This window comes from Sciurus vulgaris (genome assembly GCF_902686455.1).
Source record: "Sciurus vulgaris genome assembly, chromosome: 5".
In the NCBI taxonomy this organism is placed as follows: Eukaryota; Metazoa; Chordata; class Mammalia; order Rodentia; family Sciuridae; genus Sciurus; species Sciurus vulgaris.
Window position 1 is genome coordinate 122,199,403 of NC_136465.1, and position 24,051 is coordinate 122,223,453.

Genomic DNA, 24,051 nt, shown 5'->3' on the forward strand with positions numbered 1-24,051 from the left:
TTTTAAAAAATTACATTGACTGAACTGTATAGTATGTGTAAAATTTCATACTTGAAATTATGTAAGCTGAAGATAAGGAGGTAAAAGAAGAGTATATTAGTAGAAACGATTACAGATTTTAAAAGTAAAATTGTGAGCATTTTACAGAAGTCTTTTTTTTTTTTTACCTAAAATTTTTAAGAAAAACGTTTCCTATTTCAAATAATAAATTCTTTGACCTCCTTTCAAATACCAGAGAGTTTTTGTTCTGGATTTTTAGGGAAAGGACATACAACTTAAAAGTCCACTTTCTACCTAATTTCCCACTTAATGGGTACATACTTGTTCTGGGTAATTCCCAGATCCTTTGTAACTTAAAAACATAGTCACTTGTGTTGCTTTTCATTTATATGATTTTTTTTTTTTTTTTTTCAGTAAACCCAGTGCTTTCACTGAATCTTCTCATTTACCCAGGGAAGGGAATCAATGATTCACTTAAAGTCACATAACAAGTACAGAATAGAACAAAACCCAGACACAGGAGTCCTGATTCCAAGTGAGAAGTCCTTCTCACTGTTGACAGCAAACCATCCTGACTCAGAAATGAATGCCCTGCTATTGGTGTGTTTCAGTACTTTCTGGAGCCTAGAGAAACTCTAAAATGCAGGTTTCTACTCACTTTTCCTTTGATTATTTTGTGTCTCGTTCACGGTTAAGGACAGCTTGGTCAGATTGAATAAGAGGGAAAACAAGTCTGGTAAAAATAAGGGGATATAGATTGTGACTGAAAGCAGTATTAAATTCTTTGCTACTGAATAAAAGAGATTTCACCTTTTCCTTTGAATATGTAGAATGTGAGAGTCAGCATGCACCAACAACAGAGTCTTCTTACAACCCTTATAAATATTTATAAATACTATCTAATATAGCTTTTTCCCTACCCTCATGAACACGGAGAGAAGTTGTTAAAAGTACTCGACCTTTAAATGCAGAGTGTTTAAATTAATTCATGTTATTACTTCAGTTTCACAGCTGACTTGTCTTGTAAATAAAACTTTTCCCTCATTAGAAATGAAGCCAATCTTGCAGTTCCCCACAGGTCTGATATCTTTTACACCGTGCTATGCTTCATACATTGACCTAGAACCCAGGGGAGTTTATGCGCAATTGGTGAATTAAACCAGAAATAATTTCCTGTGGCATTATGTCACAACCTCAATGATGAAAAAATATCCTTTAATTTCTTTTGCACTTAATTAGAAAAATTTAAATAAATTCTTTCAGAAATACTTAAAGCTTAATAGACCACTATTTATATTTCTATTGCTGTATGAAGTACATATCCATTTATTTGCTCAGAGGCCCCACTTTCTTAGCTTCACATTGGGGGTCAGATCCTCAATATATACATTTTGGGGAGATGCAAACATAAAGTTCATAACATTTTTCATCTAACTGCATCTATTTTTCTCCACTTCTGCCATCTACAATGGTAGAACAGTGCTCAGAGGCCCCAGTAATCATTCACTGTTTTCTCAAATATTTACAATCACATTTTCTGTCCAGAAGCAATGTGCCTATTAAAATGACATCCTCTTCCCATATTGTTTAAATGTAATAACATAATCAGGGTATATATTATACATCAAACTATTAACATTTTCTATTCATAAGGAATAAGATGGAAGAAATAATTTTATAAGCAACTTTTCAATGGAAGTGGTTGACTACTTTTGTAAGTTATTGCTGTGAAAATCTTTCACTTACAAAGCACTTAAGAGCATTTGCCTATATAGCATTCCTCATGCTTCAAATTTTATTGTCCCTCCTCAAATTTGCTATATGCCTTTCTGCATCCTAACTTTCAATCTCTCAATTATTTTCTTTAACAAGCTGCACCCATTGCTATTTTGCCTGTTCTTGAAGGGCAGCTCAAATTCTACTCTTTAACGAGACTTCGCTCAATGACTCCAGCTAGAAGATGCTTCCCTTTGTGAATTTTCATAGTAGTCGCCAATTGAAAAATACTTTTGGAACTTATCGTGCACTGTCTTGCTTTGTGTATTATGCAAGTTATTTGAACTTTTTGAAGAAAGACGGCATGTTTACATCTCTTTATCCTATACAATAGGCAACAGAAGACTACACATAGTAGGGTCAAATCAATAATTGTTGAAATCAAAAACAAAGGAGTGAGAACAGGAGTAGCATCCTGGGAGTTGTGATACACCCGGCTCTGGTTCTTCCTTCCTTCCCTTTGTTTACACCACTGAAAACCGAGCAGAAGGATGGTCCTCTGTTGTGAGCACTTTACTTGATGTGGCACATTTCCTCTTTGGGAGTTAATATACCTGAGAACTCTGAGAGCTTTATCTCAAGTTGCATGTATTGGTTCACTTAGGGAACACTCTAAAATTTGAACAAATTTCCTGCCTTCATAGGTCAACAAGTAATCCAGAACATTTTGAAGGTGGTATTAGTTAAGCATAATTTGAAAGATCATTCTTTAGAAGCTCTGACCATTTACCAGTGGTGTGAAAATTGGTATCTTGCTAAAACCTCTTTGAAGCTGTTTCCTCATCTGCACAGTGTAGGTGGTAAAATCTCCTTAATCAGAGTTGTTACAAGTACTAAATAAAACATGTATGGAAATTTCTTGGCTCACACAGGGTCTTCCAAACAAGTCCGTTCCCTTCTCCCAATCAATAGTAAACAAAATAATTCTTTCTTAGCACAGAATCAAATAGCACTGTGGGGAAAGTGAACAGAGTTAACTATGATTTCGAATTTTGAAAATTATTGTGTTAATGGGATAGATTTATTTTTTTATGGTAACTGTTTTATAATAAACTTGAAAAGTTATAATTTAATCTTTTCAGGAGCTGGTTAAAGGATAAGCCATTCCCTGATAAGATCAAAGGATTAAAATCAATGATTTCATAGTATCATGGGGGAGGGCCTTCTGTCATGGGTTACTTAACAACAGGGAAGCATTTTGATAAATTCATCTTGAGATTATTTTGTTCTTGTGGAAACATCACAGAGTGTACTTACACAAACTGAGGCAGCTTCTGCATCACTAGATTGTGTGATCTTAAAGGATCACTGTCATGTATATGATCCACCATTGACAGAAATGTCCTTAAGTGGTGCATGATTACATTTGTTTCAAGGGCAAATACCTGAAAATTTTGTTTTGTGTCCATTTTTAATACTTATATCTATACATTAACCACTTAAATAATTTCAGCTTATTTTTTGATTAAAGTTCAAAATTAGACAAGTCATTTTAGGGTCAAGAGTAAGGTAGAGATTGATGAAATGTGCTTTCAAGTTGCAGTCATTTGGCTTCGTGGAGTTCAACATATACTAAAAAGCTATTTCTCTAACTGTTACTAGTAATTGGATTTGTTTTCTTTCTGAATTTGGTCTCACGGCTCCAGCAAATACATGATGTCTTTTGCTACTAGAATAGGCCTTTGGATGGAAAATAGATTCCATTCTGTACTTTTGTTTGTAGGAAAGTATCAAGTCAGTCGCCTGCCAAAGACAAACCTCAAACTCTAGGATATCAAATTCAAAATAGATGGAGGTATCTGCTTGGAAAAGAAAATTGGTACTGGGCTCAAAAAAGCCTAATGAGGCAATATTATCTTTAGATTTGTACAGCTTCCATGAAATATTGTGGTTGTGTTAGATATTATTATATATACTTGTGTCATTGATCCATTTAAAATACAAATTGAGTGCTTTACATGTTTAATACTGTTCTACATGGAGGTGGTTGGGTGAGAAAACACAAAGGAAACATGGTTCATGCCCATAATGTGTATTTGTGTGTATGTTTGTTTGCATGGAATGGGTGGGGAGAGAGAGTTCAATAAGCAAATAAATTACTGTAATGCAAGACAGATTACTATAAGGACCACAAAAGAGAGACTTTTCTCCTGAGAAGGGAAAGGTCCCATTTGGATGGGAAGATTTCAGTTGGAGGGCATCTTTGCATCTGGCCTTTAAAGGCAGATGGGTGAGTGAAAGACACTATGAGAGAGAGGACAGAACAAAGATCAAGAAGGAAAGGGTCAAATTAATTCAACTTCTTATAGACTATGTAAATAGGAATAAAGCAGACTAAACATGATTTCACTTTTAGGCACAATTAACAAAATATGGTTTTAAATTTGTGATTGAATTTGGTGGAAAAAGAAGGGAATCCAATATTTGCAACTTTGATTAATTTTAGATTATTTAAACCTGTGTGCGTTGTTTAGCACTACTGATATCTTGGACTGGACAATTTCTTTTGTGATGGATATTTATCACCATCTGTTATGGTTTGGTTGTGAGGTGTCCCCCAGAACTCATGTGTGAGACAATGCAAGAAGGCTCAGTGGATAAATGATTGGGTTGAAAAAGTCTTAACCCAATCAGTGATTTAATCCCCTGACAGGGATTAACTGAGGAGGGGTAACTGAAGTGGTAGGGTGAGACTGGAGGAGGTGGGATTTGGGGTGTGGCTTTGGGGTATATATTTGTATCTGGAAAATGGAGTCTCTCTCTGCTTCCTGATCTTCATGTGAGTTGCTTCCACCATGATGTCTTGCTTCACCTTGAGCCCCAATGAATGGAGACTGCTGTCTCCATTGAGACCTTTGGAACAGTGAGCCCCCGAATAAACTTTTCCTTCTCTAATATTGTTCTGGTTGGGTATTTCGGTTCCAGTGGTGAAAAAGCTGACTGAAACACCATCCTTGTTCTCTACCCAGTGCTGGGAGTAGGATTAGGCAAGGAGGCAGCAAGGGAACAATATTTAAGGAGGCACTCATTCTCAAGGTCAAACTAATCTTAATCCTGTACTTGCATGACCCTGAGAATAGGTGCCTCTTTGTATTTTGAACTTTAGACACCTTGCTTGCCTCACCCTAGTCCAGTAGGTTTTCTATCCTCCAGAAGCCGGTAACACCCTCCCAGTTGTGATAATCACATGTGTCTCCAAACATTGCCAAATATAGTCTACAGAACAAATTTGCCCCTGGTTAAGATCCACTGTAATCTAACTGGAGTAACTCAGCACATACCTTTTTTATTTGTAAAATACCAAGAAGAGTAGACAGCAGCGTGATCTTTTTTGTACTCAAAGTAACAACTATATACAGGTATGCAGTGGTGGGTCACATACTTGGGGAGGACAGTATGACCAGATGTGGAAAGAAACTTGTGAGTGGCTTTGGTCATTGGCTTTAGGAGTGAAAAGGCTTGTGTGGGTTACCTTGAGGTAAAGGATTCATTCTGCTGTTTATAATATACCTGCCTTTGGGGGCCTTTGCTGCACTGAATAAGAATAATTCTGATGTACACAATTTTGAATACATTTATCTGATTCTTGTAGAAATGTTTAAAAAAATCCATAATGTGCTTATGCTTTTTCTTTTTACAAAATTAGGGAGTATTATTTACTGGTTAGTACTTCTTTATTCTCAATATGTTTGATAAGAAATCCTACCCTACCCGACTCATTCTATTTTCTTGGGATTTGTGGGAAGATGGGAAGATGGGGCATTTGGGGAATTATGGTTTGTGCAGTGTGACTTCCAAGGTTATAGGAAGGTCAGACACTAATGGACTATTAATCATATCAGATAGTGCAAGGTCACAGTTCCACACCATATTATACACTGTGTACAGGTTCAATAAGAGTATGTCCTTACTTCATGTTTAGCAATCAAGTTCAGGCCCTAAAATCCCAGGTGTCTAACATTCAGTGATGTGTCACCCAGCATGTTGCTCCATGTTTTTATGGCACTGACTACAAAAGTTGGCACATGGTAGTAAAAACAACTTAAACCATTCAGTTTAATAGCTCATGACCTTCTGCCAGGCTATGTACTGCATTTTATTTGTACTTCATGTTCAGTAACCTTTAGTGGTGGTTAATATAATTATCCCTACCTTACAGATATGGAAAATAAACTTAGCTAGGTTCATTAACTTGTTCACAGTCACATGGTAAGGATCATGTGATTCCTGAGTCTGTGCTCTGACATATTAATTCAGGGCTTCATACCGGAATGTCCTTGTAGATTGTGCATCATGCACACTATGGGAATAATGAATGCCCTGAGATCTTACTGATAGGTACACATGAGTGCCAAAAGAATGTCAAATTTTTAACTGTTATTTATTTGTTTAAAGAAAAATTATTCAGTGACCTCCTTGGCGTATGGTAAGGAAGTCGTTATTTGGGAATGTTGAGATAGATATAGGGATCATTGCAATGGAGTCTTGCAGTGGAGTAGAGAATTTGAGCTCATCTCTGAATATAGCATAGGCAAGTGGGAATTTATAGCTAAGGAGGAGGGGGAGGATTAGTGGGTAGAAAATGACTAAGAGGACTCCCAGGGGTATGGGGCATTTTGGATAAACCAACCTAACAGGATTCTTGTTGAAGACAGAACAGGGTGGCCATGTGTCACTTAGGGGATGGTGGATGATGAGGAAGCTGATTGGATAGCTGATATTAAATGTGCCAGTTTCTTGTTGAACCGACAAAGTAGGGCTCTTTGCTAAAAGTGAATTTTACAAGGAAAGGACTTAGGAGAAGGTTCAGAAACCTGAGGAAACTTTGGCCAAGCAAAGAGAGAATCTGTCCATTATTAAACTTATTCTAGATGCTGTACAGTGGGTGATGGGGAAGTGAGCAGTGGTTTATTTCCTCCCTCCCTCCTTCCCTTCCTTCCCGCCTTTCTTTCACCTTTAGGGACTTGCCTAGATGTAAATTACAGTGAGGAAAGAATGGAGTTCAACTGAAAGGTTATTTCTTGCCTATTGTGATTTCCGCTTTTCAGTGCAGACCATGCACTTAAGAGAATGAAACCCTCTTTTAGAACTGCTCCTTCAGCTAGTGTTAGTGAAAATTGTGTAATGCCACCACAGTTCTTTCTCCAAGGCCTAAGGCTAGAATATTCTCTCACCATTATTTATTATTGTCATGGAGCCATTAGCTTTTGCCATTAGAAACTATACTTATACTAAAGGTGTTACAGCTGGATGTATGTGCTCCAAATTCTCATTACATGCTGCTGACCTTTTCCTATAAATCTCAGCTTGGAGTTATCAGCTTTCTACTTGTTGGCCCTAATTGGAAAGTTCTCTGCTATGTACAGGTACAAAATGTACTATCAGAGCTTGAATTTCTGCCCCTTATTAACATTGCTTTGTGACTTATTTCCTCAATTCTCTTTCCATTGGAAATTCAGCTGAAACAAATTCCTCAGTTTTATATACAAAGTGAGCTTATGGTAGAATACATCACAAATCATACAATGCAGTAAATGAGAACACAGTCTAATAATTTTGACATTAGAGAATATTAAAATGTACTTTGCTAATTAATTACCTGCCCATCTTTTTTTTTTAAGCTAATAATCTGGAAACAAAGTTATATGTTTTTCAAAAGATTGAAACTCATTTTTCTTTTTGAAAATTAGTATCAGGTTTACAACAGTAAATTCCATGAAGGGTCTGCAAGGAGTTACAATTTTCTAAATCCTTCAGACGGATTTGGTTATGGCAGACTCTTGTGTAGCCCACAGATGGCAGAGTGAATGTTTCTGACTTGATTCATTTGTTCATCAAAACAATATTTCCCAGATAGAATCCTTTGAATTTTCCATTACAGTCATGTGTTCATTTTGAGGAATTTCCAGCATATTCCATTATTGTTAACCCTTTTAAGAGGAGGGGAGGCTATGCACCATATTTAGAAACTTAAGTACTCAGATGTCCTGGTTTTAGATTTTTTACATATTATTAATAGTGACTTAACTTTAGCCAGGTGTGGCAGCCCATGCCTGTAATTCCAACAACTCAGGAGGCAGAGGCAGGAAGATCCCAAGCTTAATGCCAGTATAACAACTTAGTGAGGCCCAAAGCAACCTAGTGATACCCTGTCTCAAAATAAAAAAAAATAAAAAGGGCTGAGAAAGTGTCACAGTGGTTAAGTGCCCCTGGGTTCAATCCCTAGCTAAAAAATAAAAATGATAATAATAATTACTTAGTTTGAAATCAGTATTTCTCAGAAAAGTCATCTTAAGTGCATACTTAGAAGTATTTGTGTTTTCATTACTTATTTAAATATTTAAACAGTAATTTCACCAATTGCAATTTAAATAGCATTTACTTTGGAATAGCTGTGTAGGATATGCTAGAATAAATTTTGTTTTCTTCATGATTTCATTAATTTTTTCTATTAAAAACTGACTTAAGTAGTCTTCAAATAAATGCAATCTGAGCTTTATGAGACCATGAGATAAAATGATCAAACTGCATTAGTTCTAAATTAAGATCTATGCAGAATTATGATATTTCTAATAAATTAAACATGAATACTTTCCTCAGATCAACTTATTTTTCTTAGCATTCATGTCAAGAAAGAATCAATGAGGAAAACATGAATGTACAAAATTTTCATCACTGAACTGAGGTTAAATTATTATCCTCTTTTCAGTTGCACAGGACAAAGGTTTTAAGGTCTTTTCTGATTATCTAGAATATTCAGATATCATGTTTCCCTTAAATTTTGTGACCAAAAAACATATGCACAAAGAAAGAATTTATTTTTCAATGTTGCTACTTGTAGAATTATAAGGGTGGTGGCCAAATTCAGTGGAAAAGACAGTAGATAGTAAATACTTCTGGTTGTATATTGTATATTTCATTACATGAGTTTCACATCAGAGATTCCAGTATTATATCAGTTTCATAGTGCTAGCCATACCATGTTAATCCAAATACTTCCAAAAGCAAAACAGAACTACTACCCAACAAACAAGCAACAACAACAACAAAAGTCTTGATAAAATGTTAAGAAATTAAGGAATTGTACCTACTATTAAGAAAGTCCAAATGCTAATTCTTAAAGCCCATGGACATGGCATATTAATTTTTTAGGAAGTATGTCGATTATGAGAGAAAAATAATTCCTGACTGCATATTTTAAATTAGAAAATTTTATTTGCATTTCCAATATGGACTTGTACAGGTCAAATACTCCTGGTCTCTTTGCCTATTTATTTACATAAAAAATGAAGACCATACTAATAGTTTAGAATCATCAGCTTCCGCCCTTTGAATATTAAAAAAGAAACCATCCCTACGTGACACCGTTCAGTTGTAAACCTAGCTTTCCACTGTGGTTTAGTGTAAGTGTTCTTTGCTTCAGCTTCTGACTGCCATTTTGTAAAGGAAGCAGCCCTCACTGCATTTTTTGTGGGCACACTGGAAAGCAAAGAGAAGAATGTGTCACAATTTTTTTAAAAAGTATATATATTTAGGATACTGTCGACTGTTGTTCTCAAATCTGTAGTATGCCCAGTGCTCAAAGGAAACTAACAGATGTATTTGGGGAAAAAAGATTCTTCTTCCAAAATGTATTAAGCATAATCGTGAAATTTTATAGTGACTGGTGATTTCCACATTTTTGTGTCTCTCTGCTTTTTAAAAAATTATTCTTTTTGTTTTTTCCCGTCTTCTTTCTGTTTTAGCATTCTTCTGTAAATAGAGGGGTATACTATTAATATGGTAATTGCTTTTTTGTTTTTTTCAAGTTTTCAGTGCTTACCAACTCTGGAACTAGAATTATGAGCAAAGGAATAATTTAAAAAATAAACCTATTATCAATACTCATATTTTAATTGTTTAATCATTATTTAAAAAGTATTAATATTGCTCTGTGATGTGCAAGTGGAAAGCTGCCAACAAATAGTGTATCATTTTATTCTTTCAATGACCTATGAGATATCCCTTTTTTTAGAGATGAGAAAACTGATTTTAAAACGCTAATTAAATTTTCCAAATTCACACAGCTCATTAGTAGTCGACCTAAGAAGACAGATCTGACACTTAATGCCTTAAGTACTCTACAAGTAAAATACTTTCTTCAGTCTATTATGTATAATAAAAATCTCTTCCACAATCATATCCTAGAAAAAAATTAACAGGTTTATATAGAAAGGGAGGACTAGAATCTCTGACATCTATGTTGACCTATAATGAACATAGGAAACACTGTACTTATTACATGTAGCAATATCACATTATAAGAAGAGTGTAGGTATTTTCATGTGTTCCAATAGGTTATTAAATATTTCTCTACCTTTTCTGTTAACATTTGAGTTGCATTATACCTTAGTGGCTGGATCTGAGTTAGAGTACTTTTTATTTTAGCATCAGATACTGATTTAATATCTCTCAGTACTATCCAATCTTTATCTATGATTGGGAAGTGTAAACTCAGTAGCAAACACATGAGCACACTTAATGACCCTTTTGGTTGATGGCTTTTGATTTTGAATAATTCCTTTAAAAAATATCTTCTAAAGATTTTTTATTTTTTCATAGCACTCATGTTACCATCTTTCTTTGATTTTTATCATCCTCTAATGTGAATATTATTTTTTAGTTTGCCCCATCAATTTCTGTTTCATAAAAAACAGTACATTGTTGTAGTGTTTTCTTACTCCTGTCCTTATACTGTTCTTAGACATTACTGCTTATAAAAAATAAACACAAAACCACCTAAACGTATAATACAAACTTTTCATGACAGTGAGGAAATTGAAACTATGCTGTATAACCAAGATAACCAAAAGCGGGAAAAATATAAAACAAAACAAAAACCTTACTATTTTTAACACTTCTGACCCCTAATGTATGGGAATTTCATCCACATCAACAGATTCTCTAATTCTTTTCCACACTAATGAGGCGTTCTACGGTTGGACTCAATTCTGACACTAATGTCCCTAAGTTAATTCAGACCCCACAGTTTCAGGGCTCCGTTTAGCAGGACACCCCCAACTCTTGATACCAATCACAAGTGTGGTTTCCAGGGTATCTACCGCTTCTGTCCAACCTCTTTATAAATCAGAAGGTCCCAAAACTCCTTTCTTAGGTACAATAAGTTGTCAGATCAACTCCTGTAACTCAGAAAAAAAAATGTAATGCTTCCCAATTTAATAAAAGAATGCAGCTCTGCCATAGCCCAGTTGAACAGATGCACAGGACAAGGTGGGGATGGGTGGGGTGGGGGCAGAGCCGGCATGCCCTTCTAGGCATGACACCCTCCCTGCACTCGCAGCAACAAAACTGTACCTGTTTCTCAGTCCTGTGCCAGATTTAAGTGGTAGTTAGGAAACTCAGTGATGTTGCTAGAAAGAAAGTAGGTATTAGACTTGTATACTTTGTAAGAAGAATTTATGACTTTCTCTGTTTTTAAGATTTGACATTTGGGGAGCATTTCATGATTACAACTTTTAAGTCCTATCTGAAATTTTTTGAACATACACATTTTGTCATTTGAAATGAAATCTTATGTTAACTTGTATTCTTCACAACTGTAGGGCAAAAATATTAAATTTTTACTTTTCTAAACATAGCGATTGTTATTTTTGCTTGCTAAAAGAAATTAAATGACTGTTATTCTGAAAAAAAAAATGTAATACTTTTCCTAAAATAGTCTTGGACTCTGTCTACCAAAACAATAAGAGAAGCTGTGCCACTCTTGACTACTAAAGCCATTTATCATGCCAACTGTTTGCAAACGTGGAAGATTTATTTCAATGATTTTTTTCTTTCTTAGCGTCTGACTGACAGATATAATGAAAGTTGTTGGCAGCCCTTATCAAAATCAAGAGCTGCCATGTATTAACAACTGAAAATAGCCACCTTTCATCTTGGCAACCTGAGAAAGAGTCTGTATTCTAAATGTCTTTTCCAAAACATTATAAAAAATGTTAAAATAAGAATATTTCGATGTTTAGCTAAAGTTTCCTGAGGAACTTTTAAACTAATATTGCGTACATATTATTTGAAACCCTTTTGTAGAGCTCTTTTTTTTTGTATTTTTATTTTTTATTTTTTTAATTTGTTTTATATTTTCAGACTGCATTTTGATTCATTGTTCATAAATGGGGTACATTTTTTCATTTCTATGATTGTGCACGATATAGATTCATACCATTCGGGTAATCATACATGTACATAGGGTAATGATTTCTGTCTCTTTCCACCATTTTTCATACCCACCTCCCTCTCATTTCTCTCTACGTAATATGAAGTTCCTCCATTCTTCTCTCTTTAAGCTTTCATTTCTCTGTGAGTGTGAGCTAGATGGCTACCCAGATATGTGGAAGTGAGAACTGGGTGAAATAGCATGTACAAGGTACCTGAGTCAGTAGATCACTATACCACTCCTACTGCCTCCATCACAGACACCTTCCCTGATCACAGTGGCTAGAAGAATCATTTCCCATTTCTGTCCCTATGATTCTTTTGTTTACATTATGTAAAGCAATTCTTTTGTCTATATGTGTGTTCCCTTCTAGAGCAGATACTGTTCATTTGCTGCCAAATTCTCCTATTATTATATCTAGCAGGCACTCATTTATTTATTCATTCTAAAACATTTCTGAGAACCTACTTTGCTTTTGATGCCGATATTGTATGCATAAAATGAAGCTATTGTCTTGATAGGATAGTCTCACTTGAATTTCTTTTTTAATGAGTGCAAATATATACTATAATTGTGCAGTAGTTTCCAGGGCTGTTATTATGTATCAGCATAGAAACAAATTTAGTTGTGTTGAGAGATAAAGACTAAAACAAAATTAATCTGTTTGCAAAATTTCGCCTTAATAACTTTTCTACTTTTACATTCAAGGGAGGTGTTTTGGCATGGATCTTTCTGGTTTGGGTAAGCTACTCAATAGTATTGGACTGTTTATTTTTCCACTTGTGAAAAGGAGGAGCTAGTGCTACTGCTCTTCTACAACCTAGAGCTTAGTGAACTGCTATTGATTGCACCTTCCAAAATGTGTGTTTTTCTTTACAGAGAACTTTTGTGGCCTTTTCCTCATCATTATTAAGGCAGTTTAGAGTTTGTCTTTGGTCGGACGATATATGGTAATGATGATACTCCACCATAGTGGAATATCAAGACTGAGTAACTGAATAACGCAATCTAAATTAAAACCTTCCCTACATATTTTCTACCTATTCCCAGCATATTTTTATGCTGTAGACAAACTTTGTGAATTGAAGTGATGATCTAATAAGAGTTTCAGAAGCCATTTGCTGTGTTCCCATTTCCTGGATGACTGTACAATCGTCTGTTTTTGTGTTTTATATTGAACCTCAGGCCTGGAATGACACTCTTCTTATCCTTTTAGCCCACTGATTACTTCTTATCTTTCAAGAATTGTCCCAAATTTTCCTTTCTGTAAGCGCTATCCCTGTCCTTCATTCACCCAGCCTGATTAGATACCCCTTCTCATGTTTTCATAACACATATTATTTCACTAATTACTTTTTCATAATCTCTTTCTAGGTTTGTACCTCCTAAATCTATTGTGTACTTTCTGATACTCTAGGACCTTATCATGTTCATTTGTTAAACTATATGCCTTAACATTATATATGACATATGCATTGTTCTTTGTAAATGTTCCTTGGATGAAAATATGAATAAATATTAAGAATTAAGATTGGATCTGATTCTTCATGCACAAGATAAAGCCTCAAGGAAGGCATAATCCAGAAGGGAGAACACAATCCAGGAGTGATTACTTTTTCCAACTCTGATAGTAGTCAAAGCTATAGAGTATTGTGGCAATAGTGAAAAGAAATGATGAGGAAGAACATGTGATCTAGGCCAGAGAATTGAGCAAACCATGATTTAAGATCATGGTTATGTGGGCCCATTGAGATAGAGCCCAGAATGGTTGTAAACCATTTGGAAACAGTGTACAGAATAGAGCATGCTGAAATTTAATTGAAAGTAACTTGTGTAAAAGGCTTAAAATAATTGGGAAGATAAGCACGAAGAGTGTTGGGAAATTCATTTTACTGCTACAAATTATTGATGGGTTATCAGTGCTTGCATATGTTCTAAATAGACTTATGATGTCAATTTTGAAAAGCCCATGGATAATTTAGATTAATTTAATTCACTTACAAGCTATATGAAATATTAATAAATGTTATTACCTACCTTATTTAGACCTTGCTCCCTACCATGGACTGTAATGCATACTTTTCTATGCATTATCTTCAATACTTATTCCAACATAATTATTTACATTTCACAGACGAGGAAACAGAAGGTTAGAAAGTGCAATCCACTTGTCTTTGATCACAGAACTATTAAATACCAAATGTGACATGAAATCCATTTCCTTTGAAATTGAAAGTCTGTCTTCATACTACACTGTACTATGACTCGGAGAGTCTATATAAAATACATGTAAGTTTTCTGCACAAGATTAACATGACAAAAATGAATGTCTATACATTCAGTTAGCTCTTTGGTCATTCATTTGTTCACTGAACATTTATTGACCTTCTAGGCACTGTGCTAGGTATTGCAAATGTGCAATGCATCCACATTCCATGGTGGAATTTGTAGTGGGAGATTCAGGGATGAGAAATATAAATAACTGTATAATAACAATTTTGATAAGTGCTTTGAAGAAAACCATTGTGCCTTTTGTTAAGTGGATTACAGAGCAGAGTTCTTATGTACTTCCTTCCCTGTGGGTAAGTGTAATTAGATTTACAATATAACTTACTGTAACCCAAGAGGACACTTAAAATAGCTCTAGATAAGTGGTACCACAACAGTGTAATCAAGCTGAACAGTTTGAAAACATTGGTCTTCCAGCAGCCTTTTCATAGCAGAGGGAATTTTAGTGAATTGTTTGGTATTTTTGAAGAAAACCATGGTGCTGTATCTAAATAGGTTTTGAAAAATTTCCAAGTGTCACATCTGTTTTTCAATTTTGGAGGGTGAATTTGGAACTCTCTCAATAGTCACCAACATCAGTTCACAAAGAGCACAAATATCCATGAATATAAGTATCTCATTGCCCTTTAGAGAGCAGTATCTATCCTCCTGCAACTCTGAATATCAAAGAGCTTTTGAACCAGAATGTGGATGGAGTATTTGCCAAATATGAATATCTGATTATAGATATAGATAACATTTGTCTTTAAGTCAAAATAGAAAAATAGAAGAACTTATTTCACTTAAGACAATGCTAGGTGCTCAAAATAAAATAAAACCTAAAACAAAATACAAAGCAAAGTGAAACAATGTGAAACTTTCCCAGATGTTCACAACATCCTAGACTCTAGATTTATTATAGGATAGAAGTTATGAAATCTTAATTTCAGCTTCAAATATTTCCTTAAGGCTTACATTATCATCATAAATAATTGATATTTAAGGAATTTGTGAACACTGTAAAAAAATAAAAATCAGTGGTCCATTTGATTTTGCTTTTTCTCTAACAAATGTCTGTTGTGGGCTTGACTTTCTTTTCCTCCCTCCTCTGTCAAAATCTCTCCATAAGCAGATGGAAAACTGGTCATTTACCAGTAGCTGGAGATACTTTTGTAATTATCTGCAGATCTGAAAGGTCAGGACTCATTTCTCAGCTGACAGGGAATGGTCGAAATGCTTTTCATGAAATAAATGGAAACATGAAAGATAGAAGTTAATCAAGGAATACTGTATCATAATTGAAATCCATTATCTTCTATTAACTTTAGATATTGTGAGTCTTCCTTATTATCATGTTGTTGGAACTAACTTATCCTGCTAATACCTCTCATTACTCTTGAATTAAGTCTTTCTTGTGTGCTGCTCTCACAGAGGAGGAGCTCTTAAGGTGGGTTTATTTATTTATTTATTTATTTGGTACCTGGGATTGAACTCAGGGCACTTGACCACTGAGCCACATCCCCATCCCTATTTTATTTGGAGACAGGGTCTCACTGAGTTGCTTAGCACCTCACTAAGCAACTGGTAGGTTCAAACCTAAGGCTGGTTTTGAACTTGTGATCCTCCTGCTTCAGCCTCCCAAGCCACTGAGAATTCAGGAGTGTGCCACTGCACCTGGCTAAGGTGGGTTTTGCAGAATAATAAGAGTTTGCTTAACAGAAAAGCAGGGAAGAGGATTCCTTAATAGCAATGACACCCATTAAGATATTAAAGACGCACAGAGAGGAGCTAACATGGAATGAGCTGGAAACTGAAAAGAGTTCAGTATTGGTAGAGTATGTAGTGCAGGGGTAGTCATGACATTAGAGGAGAAAAAAGAAGTGGAATGGGGTCAGATCAGAAGGCAAAACAGTGAGAAATCAAGAAGAAATAATTGCATAGTGAGGGCATGTTTGATGACTAGTAAGGAGCTAGTCTACCTCAGGGGAAGAAGGAAGAAAGGACTATTAGAGACCTGAAATATGCACCGGTATCCAACACATTCTAGGGCTTTGTGCCTGATCTGATGATTTTCACTTTCTCTGTGACTAAGAAGCCAACTTCAGGGGGTAACTGAGGATGTTTGGAGAACTTGAGGAAAGGAAAGATGTTAGAACTGTAGTGAAAGAGACAGGAGGATACCAAGACCTATGTGAGAATTTTATCAGAGAAACCTGGGATCCTGCCCCAATTGAAATCTATGAATGTGAAAGGGTATCCATCTGTACAGTTAATCCATTTCCCCCCAGCTTGGCAGAATAAATACTACAGTTGTAGATTCCATTCCAAGTTTGAAATTTTTAGGCTCCTTGTTGCAAGAACATGTAAATGCAAGGTACTTGATGTTGCTGGTGATTAATTATAGATGATATTACTATTATCCACCAAAATATGCTAAGAATGTGTTTAGTGCATTGTGTAGTTACCACATTTATACCCTTCTTTCCTATGAGGTACAGATTTCAAAAACAGTTGAGAATCCACTTAGGAAACTTTCCAAAGTTATTTTTGCCAATCAGTATCAGAACTGGAATTTTAATGAAGACCAACTTTGCAGCTGAGCAGAGAAGAAACTGAAGCTAGAAAAGGACTAAGTGTTATGGGGCGCAACTTAAGAACAGACCAATCACCACTGAGAAGTCCAAATTTGAGAGTCTTTATTAAGCTGGCCAGCTGACTGTCTCACACAATGCCCCAAAAAATGGCTATTGGGAGAACAGCCCCGACCCCAGGGTTGTAGGGGTTCTTATACCAAAAAATCACAATAATCATAATTGTCTGTTGCTATGATTCAAAATTACACATTAACATCATGAGATCATCAACAGAGGGGGAAGTGGGTCAAAATGACCCTTACCTAGGTACAAACTAAAGAATGGTTACTAACATCCACACAATTACCGTTTACATGGTACATTGTTTAGGAGCAATAGGAATCAAAAGAGAGCAATTCTTTACTACATAGGAGTTGTCATTGTATATTATTAAACATGTCACACCAAGTAACTGATGATGGGCGCAGAGGTGGGGTATTCCCATGGGAGAAGCTTATTTCCCACATAACATGGAGTCTCAGAGCAAAATGGAGTCTGTTCAGTCATTTCCCTTAGAGTCTGGCCTCTAACATTCTCATAGTGTCAGATCTGTCAGCCCATCACACTAAGAATGTGGGAGAAGATGTGCCAACGAACTGGACAACTTCAAGGAGATTATAGGACAGCATTAAAGGACATAATAATTTTAAGATTGCTTAAAAGATGGGAACAGTAATTGGGAATTATGGAATATCAATGTTTAAGACTTCAGTAATAAAGACATTCCAAGTGCCAGTAAGTCCAACTTGGAAGCAAGTTACTGGAATAAAAGTAGAAGTGGAGGTTATGAATTTTATAGCTAGGTTATAGTGGAATATGTGAATGAGGAGAGATGGATTTTAAATGGGTGGCCTAAAAGCTGGCGAGTTCCAGCCAGTGTGATATAGCTTCATAAAATGAACCTTAATTATGAAAGACTTTTTGCATGAAGGTGAAAAATAATGATATGAAAGCCACAGATTGGAAGTGGATTATATGCTGTTGTGGACCTGAATATATGGAGAAGGCAACCTCTGTAAGTCAGAATTGAAGAGAAAACATGTGGAGAAAACACAATGTCCTGGGTAGGAATATGGAAGTTTGTTTATATATATCTAAGAAAGAGTGGGATCTAGAGGGCACAGGAAGGGCATAGAAGGTGGAGAAGGACATCAAGAGGGTGTGATAAAGTTGAGAGCATAAGCCAAAGGGGAAAAAGGGATCAGCTATATGAGGAACAGACTGAGAGAGAGAATTACAGGAAACAGTTTATTTGGGATTTGAGAGTGGTGGAGACAAGAGGCATCAGTGGAACTTGGTGGCTTCAAATCTCTAAATGGAGCTTTAGTTTAAAGGTCTTTTGCTATTTCAGTTCCAAATAATGCTATGCCCTGATTTCAGTCACATTTTTGTTTGAGCCAAGTGAAAGTGACCCTGTTCAAAGTTCAGTGGGTGCTGGGTCTGAAATATACTTCTTTTTGGTTAGTTCAGTTCAGATTTGGATGAAATTAATTGGAATTCATCTGATTTTGTGACTTAGCTTATTAGGATTTTATTTAAAACGTACTGAATTTGATATAAGTAAGTATGTCACAGACATATTTTTCTAATTTTTTTTCAAATCATTGCACTGTATTAATTTAATATTTAGATCTATGCATTGGGTGTTTTTTCAGTAAAGATGTTTCTCATAATTGGTATTATGGAAAGGGCGAGCAAGATCAAGGTTGGAATGACTCCTGTCATTAAAGCTGTGTAACCTTGAGAACTTGACTTCTCTAAGCCTAGTGTCCTTTCTTCTTTAAAATGGGGATGTTAATATTATTAGAGCATTTGAGAGGATTGAGGCTACATATTTTACTTTTAGATACTTCTAACTGTGATGTTACCTTTATATTAAACAAACATCTCTGCAGTCCTAACCCTCCTGCTGCAGTTCAGCATCCCTTAGATAGTTGAAAATTTCTTAAAATTAAATTTTATAGTGAGTTCAATTTTTCATATTTTTGCAGCAATCTGGGCTTTGACAACTCAATAATAACAATCTTTTTCATTTTCCCAAGATAGCTATTAAATAATTACAATATGCCAGTCAAGGCCATCTAAGTCCCTAGCCAAAATCAGTCATCAGATATGTCCCAGGCATCTGAGGAACAGGTCTGCTTTTGCATCCCTGATGTACTCAGGCATGGGCTAGCAGCCACCCATGGCAGCGTTCACTCCATTTGAATCCAGTGACCAATTTCAGAACTCAGCAGCTTGGTCTCAGGCTCAATTCCACTTTCCCTAGTTGGAGTTCATTGAGACCCATTCTTAACAGCTTATGTTTACTTGACCATCCTAATCATTATAAATATAATTTTGCTAAATACCATGGTGTACACTTTGCTTCAAAGAATAAATGTGAATTTTGCTGTGGGGAGATGACAGCTGATAGGGACTCCTACCTGTGTTGCTCTTTTCACCTACCCCCCTGCTGACCCCTCACAGACACCCACATCTGTAGCATAGTAATATGGTGACATTTCAACAAGAGAAGCTCAAGTGATGCTTTTTCAGTGTGTTTTGGTTTTGTGATTTCTGCATGGTTAATTTTCAGTACAACACCAAACAAATTATATTTGTTTCCAACAACTATGGATTTTCTTTCATCTTTGACTTCTTCAATTAGAAGAAAGGCAGGTCATTTACATCTCTATGACAAAGATACATGAACAAGGTTAGTTCATCAGTATTTTTGCTAAAGTTCTAAGATCAAAACTTTTTTGAAATAGTGTTTTCTCACTTTATTTTCAAGCTACAATGGTGGAAATATGTTCTCTTAGGTTCCAGTTATATAATTGTGTTGCACTTGTTTAGAGATTTTTAGGTTATATTACTTATTCAGGAGTAGAATTTCATGAAGTGACTTGAAAACCCTGTTCCTGTAGCTGTAAACAGTGGTTCTGTAGTTGTATGTAATAAGACTACAGAATCGGCCTCCTGTGACTTTCAAAGCTTACCTTTGGTAGTTGGATAAACTTTAAACAATGGATTTGTTCTGGGATGTCAGAATAGGACATGGTGTCTCCTACCTGTCATTTGACAGCAAAAGGAATGTTACTCTTCAGCCTTGAATAATGCCCTCACATTCTTCAACCTTGGGTTAGTCATCCACTCATCAGCTGATGTGATTTTACATTTTGCCTGTGTCATTACTCACTCACCTTAAGTTCTCCTTTTGTACTGGTGGCCTGTTGCTTCCAAAACAAACACATTTTCTGGGCTCCTGTGGAAGGGAAAGGAGAGAAAATTTAAAAGAAGATAATAGATGGGTTCTCAGTTATTTTGGCTTTGTTATTAATGCTAACTACTATCATAAGTTATGGACTTAGGATTGAGTTGTTAATGAATATTTTATTCAAGGAACTTTTTTATAAGCCTTAATGAACACTGAGAATTCACCAACATGATTGGAGGATGCTGCTAAATTAAAGAGTAGATTATCTTCTATTTCTCCTGAAAATTTGAGTGTTAATTTATATAATATTAAATATTCCTTTTAGCTGTCATTTGGCTTCTGAAAGAGTTCCTTGTTTTGGGAGGACTTTCCTGTATTTTGTTAAATATAGCAATAAACTTACCTTTATCAGATGACATTTTTCATTTTTATCATTCTTTAGCTAATTACCAACCATGTGTAAACATGAATAATACATTTCCCCAATTACATCATACATTCTTAGCTTCTTTCCTAAGCACCTTTGTAAAATACAGTTTGTGTCTTGATTAAAATTTGTTCATGACTTAGAAAAGTTCATGATCCCTTGCAATTAACTGTGAGATACACCAGAGGTAGAATTTTATGACATTACAGAGTATTAAAATAGCACTGTGGAGAGGGCTGCTGGTCCTCTCTGAAAAGTATGACCATTTAATCACCTAATAATGTTCTCCAAAATTACAGAATTGAACGTACTATATCTTTTTCCTACCTGATAATAGGATGAGAGATTAGACACTAGTTAGTGTTCCAGAGGCCTGAAGATTTCTGTGTAAGGGTTCCCCTACTCACTTTTTTTTATGTGTGTGTGTGTTGATTTCCAGCATAATGGGTAAAGGGATTACTTTTAGTAATGTTCCTATTAAGAAGAGAACCATACAGCCTATGATTTTTGCAATTGTTTTTATATTAATGGAATTATAAAACAGGTTTGTGTTCTTTTTTTAGCAAATCAAATTCTGTTAAACTTATCTATGATTCGAACATACATGTTTCAGAAGGTTAGACATATTAGCATTTGTGCAAGGTGAAAGTGACTTGGAAGGTCAAGAGGCATGCCAAACAAACAAAAAGCATTTTATTTTATTTATTTAATTTTTATTTTTAACTACCTTGCTTTTAAAACATCTTTTTAGTATTATTATTTTTATTTAGTTTTTAATTTTTACAGACAACATTTTGATTCATTGTACACAAATGGGGTACATCATTTCATTTCTATGGTTGTGCACAATGTAGATTCATACCATTTGTGTAATTAAAACATCTTAATTTGGTATACATATCATGTAACTCTCAAATGACTCTAGTTGTTGACCTGTCAGCATATAAACATTTACCCTTTAGGTTCAATGTATGTTTCTTCCTCAAAAAAAAAAATAATAATAATAATAAAAATTAAATAAAAATCAAGGTGCTGGAGTTGTAGCTCAGTGGTAGAGCATTTGCCTTGCACGTGTGAGGCACTGGGTTTGATCCTCAGCACCTCATAAAAAAAATAGATAAGTAAATGAAATAAAGATATTATGTTCATCTACAACTAAAAATATTTAAAAATTAAAAAAATAAAAGCAATTTAAAGCAAACGAGAATACTTGCACCGTAACAAAATATTGTAGATTAAAATTGATGTTGCAGTGTTGTAGAGGAGAATCTGAACATTTCTAAATTTACATTGTCAAAATAAGTTAATAGTTGGGAGAAAAAAATCAGAAGACTTTCTTATCTCATTATTTCCAATTATCTTTGATATTATTTTATCTCAAATTAGAATCAAAATAATGAGAAAAATTGTTTCTAAGGGATGAAGTAAGAAATATACTGATAAGCGTGAATTGTAGCAAATAATGCCAATGTTATATCTATAAATGAAATAAATTCAAAATTACATATTTTAGTGGTAGTCACTGAAGCAAGAAAGTTAACTATAGCAAGATGTTGTACCCTTAAAAATGTTTTCTTTCCTATGTAACTGATTGTGTATAATAATACCAGGATATTTGTCAGGCACATTTTAATACTCTTTTAAATTCAAATGAATTGAATTATTGCTCTAAGGAGGTTCTTTACATGCAGAATGTACAAGTTTTTGTGTGATTTTTACTAAATTAGGACAATTTCTTGTAAATAGCTTGTTTCTTATCATCCTGGAACTTACATAGTAAACAGATTGATTGTATGTCTAAAATTCCTTCCATGCTGGTCTACAAGGTCAAGGTTCTCTGGTCAAATCAGGTAACATTATAAGTGCTGGCTAACTGACCTCATGGTACCTTTGTTCTCTCCTGTTTGTCCTTGTTCATGTGAAATACATTTAAACAATCTTTGTCCTACACTGTGCTCTTATAAAAAACTTGATTATATCTGAAAGTTGATTATATTGGTTTAGTAGTAGGAGAATTATCAGTATTTATATATTTAAGTTCTATTTTTCAAGTAGGGAATCAGTGGTTAACTAGTATTTATTTATCTATAGAACTAATATTTTTCACTAACTTAAGTAGCAATTATTAATGTTCATAGTTATTTTTAATATTATATTTGCTCTTTGCCAAACACCAAACACTTTAGTAGGCATATTAAGAGTGTTAAATGACTTAATTAATAGTCACACATTTAGGATAGATAATACTATATATATATATTTTGGGGATGGGTAAGGAAATTAGAGAGCAGTCAAAAATAGTTTCAAGGTTCAAATAATCAAAGAACATTCAAGAATTGATGGTCCAATTATGATTATCATTTTATAGTGTTTCTCATACATTACTTACTAAAATGCTACTTAAATTTTATATAACTTAATGTAAATAATTTTATTATTTTTATGTAAAAATTTATTACTTTATAAGTGCTCTCTCTCTCTCTTTCATACACTTTATCCCACCCCAAGTGGAGGGAACTTTGTTTTTGAAGGAACTCCTCTGTATTTTGGGAAATTTTACTTAGGACAGAAAATATAAGGGTAGGCACAAACAGTATGATTGTAACACAGGGTGATTGCTTTAATAAATTTAATTAAGTAATTCACCTACATCTGAATGGGACTTTAAATATAACTTTGGAATTTTAGAATTTTAGAAAAGGCAAATAGCAATTTCAACTATTTTCTATTACAGTACAAATCAGAAAACTGCATGCTGGTGAGTCTTTTAGATTTGGGAATTTGATACCTTTTTATTTTTTAAACATGCATCAAATATTTAGGTGGTTGCTCTGTTCTTTGATTCTTCTAGGAGTCAGTCTTAAGATGCAATGCTTTCCTGTGAAGCCTTAGATCAAGAGATTCTGGAAAACCAAGAACTCTAGGACACTGAGCCAATAGAGCTACTTTGTGAATATCCTCAGTGAGTAAACAGCATTTTCTTCTGTCTGGGTACTCCAAGTCATGCTGTTTGTGAAACTGGTGTGTCTTCATGTAAATGCACCTTTATTGATCCCTTTGATTTAACTTTGTTCCATACTAAGTTCATGATGGTTGAGCAAACTCATAATATGACAAATGGCTCCTATTGGACATATGGTTTCCTGGCTTGTTCTTGCCTCTTCCTTGTTAAGCCGTAGACTGAAGACCCTAGAGTGTCTGGGTTCAAGTCCTGGCTCTGAGGCTTACTAAATAAAATATGCCCAAACATCAGTTCCTTCATCTGTAAAGTGAGGCCATAGAAGGCATCTTCATAGTGCTTGTTGTGCGAACTGCGTTAATTTATGCTAAGTGCTTAGGACAGAATTTGGCACATCCTAAGTGCTACCTAAGCATGAGCTATTGTTATTTATCATTATATTTATATCTTTAATACTATATTCTCTGAACTCTTTCTCTTTGTAGATATAGACATGATAGTGTCCAAAATTTTGGAGCAGATGCTTTCAGGATAGACACATTTTATGTAAATAAATCCTGTCGATTGTATTATTTA

At 34.8% G+C, this 24,051-nt stretch overlaps 1 protein-coding gene across 3 annotated transcripts in view; it reads left to right on the plus strand.

Moving 5' to 3' along the window:
- SLC16A7 (solute carrier family 16 member 7) overlaps window positions 1-24,051 on the plus strand; it is a 201,653-nt gene that overhangs the window by 27,255 nt on the left and 150,347 nt on the right. The gene's annotated exons all lie outside the window — the stretch shown is intronic.